Genomic DNA, 12,310 nt, shown 5'->3' with positions numbered 1-12,310 from the left:
GTGGAGATAACCACTTGTGTGTTGGGGAAAGTGGAAGAAGCTTTTTCAATCACTCCCTTGAGTGCTCTGGCTGCCCTTTCCTGCTGGGCTCTCAGGTCATTTGTGCCTGTGTGAATTATGATGTGGCTGGGGGAACCTAGTCTCTCGCTCTCTCATCTCCCTACCTTTTCTCTCTCTTTCTCTCTCTCCCTCTCTTTTCTCCCTATCTGTGTATGCATCTCTCTCTCCCTTTCTCACTCTCTCTCTCCCTTCAGACAGATAGACAACATGTTCTATGAAACTACCATAGATGAGAAGTTAAGACACTCTGACAGCAGTAATTAATACATGTCAACATTTACTGTTTGGATAGAAGCTGTTTGGATAGAGAAGTCAACTGGTTTGCAAAACCGGTGAGGAACAATGTATTATTTGTTTAATCTAACATTTAATTATCCAGGTGAGACAAATCATTGTTTACAATGGCGACCTGACAAGTGGCAAGTGCTGCAATGTACTGTCATATTGTCACATTTGATACGACGAGAAGGTAAACATGTCTCAATTATACAGGCTTATTATATGTTGTTGAAATAGTGGCATATTGAAGTGCCCTCAGAAATCTTCATCTGCATTCTTCAAGTTTCAATAAAAGCATAATATAGTGAATTAGAAAATAGAAGTACATGTATCATGTTCAATAAGTACATCAGCAGCTCAGTGTGATGTCATAGATGTTTTAAACAGAAAGGCAGTGCTTTAGACATGTGCAGTAGAATAAAAGTAATTCTGTTGGAATCCCATTGGGTGAACTGGAGTGGATGACTGTCATGTCTTATTCCAGAAGAAATGTGAGACTGTCCCATGTACGTTATGGAGGCAAGGGGTGTTGGTGGTTAAAGTGGACTGTCCCATGTACGTTATGGAGGCAAGGGGTGTTGGTGGTTAAAGTGGACTGTCCCATGTACGTTATGGAGGCAAGGGGTGTTGGTGGTTAAAGTGGACTGTCCCATGTACGTTATGGAGGCAAGGGGTGTTGGTGGTTAAAGTGGACTGTCCCATGTACGTTATGGAGGCAAGGGGTGTTGGTGGTTAAAGTGGACTGTCCCATGTACGTTATGGAGGCAAGGGGTGTTGGTGGTTAAAGTGGACTGTCCCATGTACGTTATGGAGGCAAGGGGTGTTGGTGGTTAAAGTGGACTGTAACTTTCCATGGGGGATGTGATGAAACGTGGACTGTCCCATTATGTACCTGTCCAGAAGGGACTGAGGAAACGTGATGTGTCCCATTATGTACCTGTCCAGAAGGGGCTGAGGAAACGTGAAGTGTCCCATTATGTACCTGTCCAGAAGGGACTGAGGAAACGTAAAGTGTCCCATTATATACCTGTCCAGAAGAACACTGGACAACACTTCTCACATTAGTCTAAAGGTCTGTATTCTGATATTAATAAATTATATTGATGATAGCCAGATCCAACATGGAACTTCCACTGCTGCTGCTGATACAGGATCCAGTCCAGAGAACATCCAGTAGCCATCTTCTCTCCATCCCTGAAAACACAACAAGAGGAGCAGATGACTGAGTGTCCATACATCCCTGAAGATGTCCTAAAATAGACAGGGTACGCACTTCATTCCAAACAGTGACCCATTCAAATACTCAGTTAAGTCTGACACCGATAAAGAAGTCCTGCACCTTCAAAGCTCTTTCAATGAAGACTCTTTCAATGAAGACTCTTTCAATGAAGACTCTTTCAATGAAGACTCTTTCAATGAAGACTCTTTCAATGAAGACTCTTTCAATGAAGACTCTTTCAATGAAGACTCTTTCAATGAAGACTCTTTCAATGAAGACTCTTTCAATGAAGACTCTTTCAATGAAGACTCTTTCAATGAAGACTCTTTCAATGAAGACTCTTTCAATGAAGACTCTTTCAATGAAGACTCTTTCAATGAAGACTCTTTCAATGAAGACTCTCCATGCATTTTAGACCAGAAGTAGGTTTAATCTTGTTCTGGGAAACAGGCACTCAAAATACGTCTTCCTTGCCTAAAACCCCCCCCTCAAATGATCGAACCAACAAACCCCCCACAAAATGGAATAAATCTAAACCAGAATATTCTGGAATCAGAGGATAGGCTTTGTTAATAAATCAAGACATCAGAAATGTTGATGGCTCTAGCAGAGCAGATTGAGTTGCCAACAGGCGCTTTCCATCCAGTGGGCCTTTACTCAACGTGACGTTGTGGATGAATCTGGATGGATCTGAATTATCCCAATGATTATATTACCACTGTTGAGGAGATCAAGGTTAAAGCAATGGAGCAGTGGAGTTCTGCTTCCAGCAATGAGGATCACATTGAGCCAGCCTACAGTGTATACAGCTGGACGACAGTACTGAAGGACAGTCCTAGGTTCAAATAGTATGTTGTTTTCTTTCAAATGAGCTTTCCCTTCACAATGGAACCGATGGGATAGTCCCACATCTGGAAACCCTGCCCATCTGGCACTACGGGCAGGCCCAAGCCAACACTATTTTTGAACAAAAAGCAACACTATTTGAACCCATGTCTAGAATATAGTACAGTACCAGGCTAGATTAGAGGACCACACATCAATCAACACTCCACCAACCCTCAGCAATTCCCCTTCTAGAACGGCACAGAGCTCAATCAGAGACAGGAGGCCCATCTGATTAAAGGAAACCAGTTGTAACTTGTGCTCAACAAAGTCCCGGTCTACCAGGAACTTATGATGGAATATTATCATGTTCTGTAAATGTCACACGTGTGCTCAGAGTTACATTCCATGTGAGGGACTAATGGGAAATAATTCATTCCAAAACAGCTGTGTTGTTTCATTAAGCTTTTTGATGTGAGAACAAGAGACTTCTAGCATTCTCACTGTTTTGCTGATTCGTAACCTCAGTGCTTCCAACGCTACTCTAGTTACTATGGGGTCTATCTGAAGCAGCCCGGGGGAGTCCCAGGGTGAGGTAGTGCAGGAAGGTGGCCTGTTTACAAATCAATGCCTTTTAATTAACCTGTGCTGCAAACCTTCCCAACAGCCACCCACACAATGACATCATTGAGATGTTGACTTCCTCTATGCGTTGTCATGGTGATGGTGCAGACTAGGCAGAGAGACTGTCTCATCATATAGAGCCTCAGGGTAGGAAGGACGTGTCAATAGACAGGGAGTGATCTGTCAACACGTCGCTCTTCTTTCTGCTCTGTCTGCCCTGAGCCTGATAATACCTGCAGGGAGTCACATTCCACCACTACCTGTCTGACCTGCCTGCCCTGATTCTCTCTCTCTCTCTCTCTCTCTCTCTCTCCCTCCCTTACCCTCATCCCTCTCTCACTCCTACCTGGCATACCTCCCCCTCTAACCCTCCATCCACTGTCCCTGACTCTCTCTCCTCTATCTCCCTTAAACCCCATCCCCCTCTCACTCCTACCTGGCATACCTCTCCCTCTAACCCTCCATCCACTGTCCCTGACTCTCTCTCTCTCTCTCTCTCTCTCCATCCCTTACACTCATCCCTCTCTCACTCCTACCTGGCATACCTCCCCCTCTAACCCTCCATCCACGGTCCCTGACTCTCTCTCCTCTATCTCCCTTACCCTCATCCCTCTCTCACTCCTACCTAGCATACCAACCCTCTAACCCTCCATCCACTGTCCCTGACTCTCTCTCCTCCATCTCCCTTACCCTCATCCCTCTCTCACTCCTACCTGGCATACCTCCCCTCTAACCCCCCATCCACTGTCCCTGACTCACTCCTCTCCTCCTCTACCTCTGTGCTGGCCTTCCTCCCTCCTCATCTGTCTCCCTCTGTAGGTTTGGCCATCATGTATGTAATCTCTGTGCTTAGGCTGCATGGCAAATGGCTGAACAAAACACAAAACACAATGCCCAAGGACCAGTCAGTCCTTCCCCCTCTGAGGGGCCAAAATGTATCTCTCTGTTACAGTTTCCAGAGTACTGATGATCTCTGTGGTACCTTGTATCTGTACAGGGTGAACTCTACATGACTCTATGGGGGTTTATTGTCTATTTCCATTGGGCTCATCCTCCACACAGCCTTTAGATGCTGTGAAACCCTGTGGAGACGGGGCCTGGGTGATCAGGTTACTGTAAACTTGGTATGGTTTGATTGGTCAACGGTGGGGTGGTTGGTTTTGGTTCGAAAAAGATACCCCTTCAGATGTTAGACATGGAACGGAGGTCTGCTGTTCTCTCTCTTATCCTGTATCCAGTCAATTGGTGAACAGTTGCAGGATATTTTCTCATTTCCCAGGTTTCTAGGCCTCTTGCCTAGTAGTCATCTATTCGTTCATTGTTCACATTTGTCTTGTATGTTAACCGTGGGATCTACATGTTTAGAATTATGCTTTGTTAATGTCAGTATTGCCTTATACAGTAATTAAGCTGTATGCCTTGTATGTGAATCCATTCATTTTATAAACTTGCTTTGATATCCACATCTCATGACCATTTCTCGATGTTCGTCAGCTAAACATATAATACTTGATAGCACATGGTTTTGCTGTAGTCAGATGAACATTTTAATAGGCTAGATGCTTAGTCTTATTATGTAATTCCTCAAAATGTTCTTAGGAATTAGTACTTTCCTTAGGAACTTCGTAAATATCTTCTTATGTGGCACTGACATTAGTGACATGCTTGAAACCAACAAATAAGCCAATGTGACAGGGATGATAGGATTTGGTTATTTCGTTATTCTTCACACATTATAGCCATCCGACTAGCTATATCAAAACCAAAAATGGATAACCAAGGAAAGCACAATAGAAACTTCAGTAAATAAGAGCTTGAAGTGATGGAGGAAATAGCAGCCAGGAAAAAGTTGCTGTTGGGGAGACTTGATAACTGCAGGTTCCCTGCTGAGACCAAAAAGAGAGGATGGGCGAGAGTGGACGAGTCTGGCTACTCTGTACTCTACCACAGGGGAGAGTGGCCGAGTCCGGCTACTCTGTCCTCTACCACGAGGAATTCTACTCTGGCTACTCTGTCCTCTACCACGAGGGATTCTACTCTGTCTACTCTGTCCTCTACCACGAGGGATTCTACTCTGTCTACTCTGTCCTCTACCACGAGGGATTCTACTCTGTCTACTCTGTCCTCTACCACGAGGGATTCTACTCTGTCTACTCTGTCCTCTACCACGAGGAATTCTACTCTGTCTACTCTGTCCTCTACCACGAGGGATTCTACTCTCACTACTATGTCCTCTACCACAGGGGAGAGTGGCAGAGTCTGTCTCTGCCGTCGGGGGAATGGCAAGGGACAGTGAAGGCGTAAAAAACAAGTGGTCCGACATCAAGGTGGCCGCTAAGAAGAAGGGAGCTGAGAGAACATTCAAGTGGACCAGCTGGAGGAGAAGGTGTCGTCCATCATAGAGATGTTGGTAGAGGGACTGCGCGACAGGTAAGTTAGGTAGCTACGTTAGCTCGCTAACGCGTAACAACGTTATAGACAACAACATAGCTAACGACGTTACATTAGCAAAGTTAGCCAAGTTCTTCTTTGCAAATTGACAAAATAGCGCTAGCTATTTAACACATTCTAGAATATTGTAATATATTGTTAATTACTAGCTAGCTAGATAATGTCTGTATAATTTGTTTTCTTGCTGTATTTAAATATATTTAAATATAATAGTAGCCAACTGTGTCTGTGGCGCAAGAAAACGTTCATGTTTACAAAAGTATCCATTCGTCTCAAGACAAGGATTTAGCTGTCCTAAAGTTAAGTACATTTCCAAGAAGAGATCCTAAAACACTATTTTCAAGAATCCCATTTCTTCTTAACTTTCTTAACTTAGGAAAAACCTTAAGAACATTTCCAATAACTGTATTGAGGAATAGCAACTTTGCTTAACTTTCTTCATAAGTCTTCCCTGTACCTTGAAGCTGAGCCAGTATTGCAGCAGAATCAGCCTGCTAAACCAGGCCTCAACCTGTCTGTGTGTCTGTGGTGCCTGGGCCTGAGGCTGGCCCGTATCTCTCCTTCTATGATTTAGACCATTGATGGCCAACACATCACAGTTGTGAGTACCTGTCTTTCTTGACGTTATGCGTATTTGGCTGTACATTGGCTGTACATGATGGTTGAAGCGCTGCCTACGACTCTCCTTATCAGCTCATCGGTACATCTGCCTGTCTACTGGTACTCTGCCATCCACATCCACATCAACACACAGACAAATACAATGCTCCCCTTCACATCCTCACATAGGGAGGGGGAAGAGAGAGGGAGAGAGAGAAGAGAGGGAGGAGAAAGAGAGAGTGGTGTAGAAAGAAAGAGAGAGAATGAAATAGAGAGAGGTTAGAGAGAGAGAGAGAGGACCAGTAGAGAGAAAGGGAGAGAGAGAGAGAGAGAGAGGGAGAGGACCAGTAGAGAGAAAGGGAGAGAGAGAGAGAGAGGAGATAGAGAGACAGAGAAGGGAAGATTCAGACTATGACTCACTCTTATGAGAGAGAGAGTTCTTGTTGAGTCAGGGTCAGATCTGGGTGTCCCACCTCCAGCCTAATAGTGGTGCACTGAGCACCGTCCATTCTCTGTGATTGTCCCTCTATGTCCCACACACACACCTCTCATTCAGGCTGCCACAGCGCTACACAGCCCAGATATCAACAGTTCCCTTTGAGCTGGGTGATGCATGGCTCTGAGGTGGCCCATCAGAGCATATCTCCATTCATTCAATACACTGAAAGGATCTGAGACTCCGGCCGGTGGGTTTGAAGTGATATCTCTGTTGTGCCTCGGCCTCTGCATTCTTTACCATACTGTCATGACTAGAGTGAGTTACACAGCGTCGAGTGTGTGTGTGTGTGTGTGTGTGTGTGTGTGTGTGTGTGTGTGTGTGTGTGTGTGTGTGTGTGTGTGTGTGTGTGTGTGTGTGCGTGTGTGTGCACTCACGTGTCTGTGGAGGGAGCTCACAGTATTGTGTCGATGTGGATGGTGACACCCACCCAGAATACATATGCCACCCTGCCTGATCACATCTCAAATGGCAGCTACAGTACTCATCCACTGGTCACTGTCCTGTTTGATCTACAGTATGACTGTTAGTAAAGGACTGACTAGATAGAATTCCACTGTGAACACTGATCTACAGTATGACTGTTAGTAAAGGACTGACTAGATAGAATTCCACTGTGAACACTGATCTACAGTATGACTTAGTAGAGGACTGACTAGATAGAATTCCACTGTGAACACTGATCTACAGTATGACTTAGTAGAGGACTGACTAGATAGAATTCCACTGTGAACACTGATCTACATTATGACTGTTAGTAAAGGACTGACTAGATAGAATTCCACTGTGAACACTGATCTACAGTATGACTGTTAGTAAAGGACTGACTAGATAGAATTCCACTGTGAACACTGATCTACAGTATGACTTAGTAGAGGACTGACTAGATAGAATTCCACTGTGAACACTGATCTACAGTATGACTGTTAGTAAAGGACTGACTAGATAGAATTCCACTGTGAACACTGATCTACAGTATGACTGTTAGTAAAGGACTGACTAGATAGAATTCCACTGTGAACACTGATCTACAGTATGACTGTTAGTAAAGGACTGACTAGATAGAATTCCACTGTGAACACTGATCTACAGTATGACTTAGTAGAGGACTGACTAGATAGAATTCCACTGTGAACACTGATCTACAGTATGACTGTTAGTAAAGGACTGACTAGATAGAATTCCACTGTGAACACTGATCTACAGTATGACTGTTAGTAAAGGACTGACTAGATAGAATTCCACTGTGAACACTGATCTACAGTATGACTTAGTAGAGGACTGACTAGATAGAATTCCACTGTGAACACTGATCTACAGTATGACTGTTAGTAAAGGACTGACTAGATAGAATTCCACTGTGAACACTGATCTACAGTATGACTTAGTAAAGGACTGACTAGATAGAATTCCACTGTGAACACTGATCTACAGTATGACTGTTAGTAAAGGACTGACTAGATAGCATTCCACTGTGAACACTGATCTACAGTATGACTGTTAGTAAAGGACTGACTAGATAGAATTCCACTGTGAACACTGATCTACAGTATGACTTAGTAGAGGACTGACTAGATAGAATTCCACTGTGAACACTGATCTACAGTATGACTTAGTAGAGGACTGACTAGATAGAATTCCACTGTGAACACTGATCTACAGTATGACTGTTAGTAAAGGACTGACTAGATAGAATTCCACTGTGAACACTGATCTACAGTATGACTGTTAGTAAAGGGCTGACTAGATAGAATTCCACTGTGAACACTGATCTACAGTATGACTTAGTAGAGGACTGACTAGATAGAATTCCACTGTGAACACTGATCTACAGTATGACTTAGTAGAGGACTGACTAGATAGAATTCCACTGTGAACACTGATCTACAGTATGACTTAGTAGAGGACTGACTAGATAGAATTCCACTGTGAACACTGATCTACAGTATGACTTAGTAGAGGACTGACTAGATAGAATTCCACTGTGAACACTGATCTACAGTATGACTTAGTAGAGGACTGACTAGATAGAATTCCACTGTGAACACTGATCTACAGTATGACTGTTAGTAAAGGACTGACTAGATAGAATTCCACTGTGAACACTGATCTACAGTATGACTTAGTAGAGGACTGACTAGATAGAATTCCACTGTGAACACTGATCTACAGTATGACTGTTAGTAAAGGACTGACTAGATAGAATTCCACTGTGATCACTGGCAATATTTAAATGGATGTGAACTCAGTGTCATTCTTACCTGTTGAATGTCCATCTTCCCAATTCCATCGATGTAGCTTCTGCCTGATGTTAGTTGCTTGGTATCACCTGGAAAACAACAGATATAACAGTAAGTTGGTGGTCCTGTAAAAGCTGTTATAGACTACACACAAGCACACAGTCATGTTAGCAGGCACACAGTCAAGTTAGCAGGCACACAGTCAAGTTAGCAGGCACACAGTCAAGTTAGCAGGCAGAATGTCATGTTAGCAGGCAGAATGTCATGTTAGCAGGCAGAATGTCATGTTAGCAGGCACACAGTCATGTTAGCAGGCACACAGTCATGTTAGCAGACACAGTCATGTTAGCAGGCACACAGTCAAGTTAGCAGGCACACAGTCAAGTTAGCAGGCACACAGTCATGTTAGCAGGCACACAGTCATGTTAGCAGGCACACAGTCATGTTAGCAGGCAGAAAGTCATGTTAGCAGGCACACAGTCATGTTAGCAGGCAGAAAGTCATGTTAGCAGGCAGAAAGTCATGTTAGCAGGCAGAAAGTCATGTTAGCAGGCACACAGTCATGTTAGCAGGCAGAAAGTCATGTTAGCAGGCAGAAAGTCATGTTAGCAGGCACACAGTCATGTTAGCAGGCAGAAAGTCATGTTAGCAGGCAGAAAGTAATGTTAGCAGGCAGAAAGTCATGTTAGCAGGCACACAGTCATGTTAGCAGGCAGAAAGTCATGTTAGCAGGCAGAAAGTCATGTTAGCAGGCAGAAAGTCATGTTAGCAGGCAGAAAGTCATGTTAGCAGGCACACAGTCATGTTAGCAGGCAGAAAGTCATGTTAGCAGGCAGAAAGTCATGTTAGCAGGCACACAGTCATGTTAGCAGGCAGAAAGTCATGTTAGCAGGCACACAGTCATGTTAGCAGGCAGAAAGTCATGTTAGCAGGCAGAAAGTCATGTTAGCAGGCACACAGTCATGTCTCTAGGCACACAGTCATGTTTGCAGGCACACAGTAATGTTAGCAGGTTAGCATGTCTCTAGGCACACAGTCATGTTGGTATGGAACACAGTCATGTTAGCAGGTTAGCATGTCTCTAGGCACACAGTCATGTTAGCAGGTTAGCATGTCTCTAGGCACACAGTCATGTTAGCAGGTTAGCATGTCTCTAGGCACACAGTCATGTTAGCAGGTTAGCATGTCTCTAGGCACACAGTCATGTTGGTATGGAACACAGTCATGTTAGCAGGTACACAGTCATGTTAGCAGGTTAGCATGTCTCTAGGCACACCATTAGTGAATCAGTGAACACACCCGTAACTGAGGAATTTGCCATTGTATAGATTTTACATTGACGACCATTAAAATGCTCTAGTTTTGTTTGCATCTGTCTCTTTGACTAATTCCATGTGTAAATGCTGTTGACGCCGGGGGAAGGAGAAGGGGGGTCAATAGTTCCTGTAGTTTCTCTGGAACATTCCTCTGATTTCCTCCAAGGTTTTATTCTGTGTGTTTTATGCTGTAATCCCTGTGTTAACATGCCTGGTCATGTGTCTCTGTTTAAACCCCTCCCTGTCTAACTGCCTGTCTGTCTGCCTGACTGTCTGCCTGACTGACTGACTGCCTGTCTAACTGATGCACTGACTGCCTGCTTTCCCAGCCTGTCTGCCTGCCTGCATATCGGACTACATGACTGTCTGCCTAACTAACTGGGGCAGCAGGTAGCATAGTGGTTAGAGCGTTGGCCCAGTAACTGAAAGGTTGCTGGATTGAATCCCCGAGCTGACAAGGTAAAAATATGTCACTCTGCCCCTGAACAAGGCAGTTAACCCACTGTTCCCTGGTAGGCTGTCATTGTAAATAAGAATTTGTTGTTAACTGACTTGCCTAGTTAAATAAAGGTACAAATATTTATTAAAAAACTGCCTGCCTGGCTCCCTGGCTGTGTTGTTGCAGGGCTCTCTGTGCCCAGCCCCATCATGACTCTGCCTTGGCATGGCTCCTGTTCTAGATATCTATTTAGTGAACTACGACTCACACACTATTGATCTCACACATACTGAAGCTGTGCCTTTATGACTTCACAAAGTTTTGTCAGGCCAAGGTCTCTTCAGGAGTGAACCATTGTGAACTAATAGGAACTAAAGGTTTGTGTTGGATCAAATTAGTGTGTAGGCCTTACTTCACTGTTCCACTATGTTTTGCCCCAATCAATGAAAAGTTTGACTACTTCGTTTTTTATCCCGTTTATATTCACAAGACCTTTAATAGGACCGGTCCTTTGGAACACGTCCCCAGAATGTCACATTCTTCCATCTTTAAAAGTGTCCCACGTGACAACGCTTCTGTTTCAGTGCATCACAAGGTTGGCATTTCATGGAGACTGAAACAAGATTTTCCATTCTACCATTTCACAACTATTCGATGTGCTCATATTATAAGGATATCGGGTTACTGCAAGCCTTGGAAATGAGACATACAGGTCTCTTTAAAAGACCAGTGGTTTCTGGACGAAAGCAGCTCTCTACCATTGATAAGTCAGGCCTGGCCACGCCCCGCCCCAAACAGAGGTTGTCTCCGTTTCAGAGTTTCGCCGGACCAGACCGGTTACCTCGGCAACAAATGCACTGTTTCCAAGTGACACAAAGCCTTGAGTTAAGAACCTCCTTTAAACTGTATAAGCTCTGAGAGTTGAGGGCTGGAAAACAGAAAATAACAGGACGACGGGGAGAGAAACTAAATTCTAGCCATATTGCTTCCCAGAGTTTCACGAGATGACATGGTTAAACGATTCAGTCTTTCGCTCCTTTTTAAAACACCTTTAAGATTGTTCGTGCTGGCATAGGGTACTGCTCTTAGGTGCATGCCAGTCTGCTTTTTCCACTCAGTAAATAGCTTTCTAAAATTGTATTTTTCTTACTTCTGTAGACAAATGAGTTGACATAAAGAATAGGCCTTTAAAGCTAGCACTGTTGGTAGATAGGCCAATGGGTGAGGTAATGGGGGGAGCAGGGGGTAAGGAGATGAGGGTGAGGGGATGGGGGGTGAGGCGACGTGTTCCCATTTTGAATAATTTCATATGTCTGAAGGTAGAAACTCTGCCTTCTCGGCCTGCCCGGGGGGAGCAAATCAAGTGCACTATAGGCCTACCGCTGGCCAATCAAATGGCTCAGATTACCATGTCTACAGTAGGCTAACGTAGCAGGTGTAAAAGAAAACTACAGCAAAGTTGATACTGTGAGATTTCTTAACTTTTAAAACCACGACTAGAGAGAGAGACTGTCAACAAATACAGCAAAGTGAGTGAGTTCATGTCTAAGTTTTTACTTTGTATTTAATACTTTTAGAAATGCGCGTTCTCTGTACTTCCACTAACGCTACAACCAGCACTGCAGCTGTAATGAAGGAGTAGGAAAGTGTATCGGCATGCTTGTGTTGTTATTATTAGCAGTTTAGGAATATTTCACATTCTCTGGTCATTGGACTAACAACATGAATTGATGGATGAGGCAGAAATAATGCGGTACGACT

The 12,310-nt window shown here is 44.0% G+C and overlaps 1 long non-coding RNA gene across 1 annotated transcript; it reads right to left on the bottom strand.

Moving 5' to 3' along the window:
- Window positions 1-319: 319 nt before the first annotated feature.
- LOC116359941 (uncharacterized) lies at window positions 320-10,293 on the bottom strand. Its single transcript, XR_004206825.1, has 3 exons — window positions 10,094-10,293; window positions 8,816-8,883; window positions 320-1,533 (listed from the first exon to the last, which is right to left on the bottom strand). It is a non-coding gene; the product is annotated as an uncharacterized LOC116359941 (long non-coding RNA).
- Between the last annotated feature and the right edge of the window lie 2,017 nt (window positions 10,294-12,310).

This window comes from Oncorhynchus kisutch, unplaced genomic scaffold (assembly GCF_002021735.2).
Source record: "Oncorhynchus kisutch isolate 150728-3 unplaced genomic scaffold, Okis_V2 Okis06b-Okis10b_hom, whole genome shotgun sequence".
NCBI classification, from domain to species: domain Eukaryota; kingdom Metazoa; phylum Chordata; class Actinopteri; order Salmoniformes; family Salmonidae; genus Oncorhynchus; species Oncorhynchus kisutch.
This window is presented reverse-complemented; position numbering and strand designations above follow the sequence as displayed.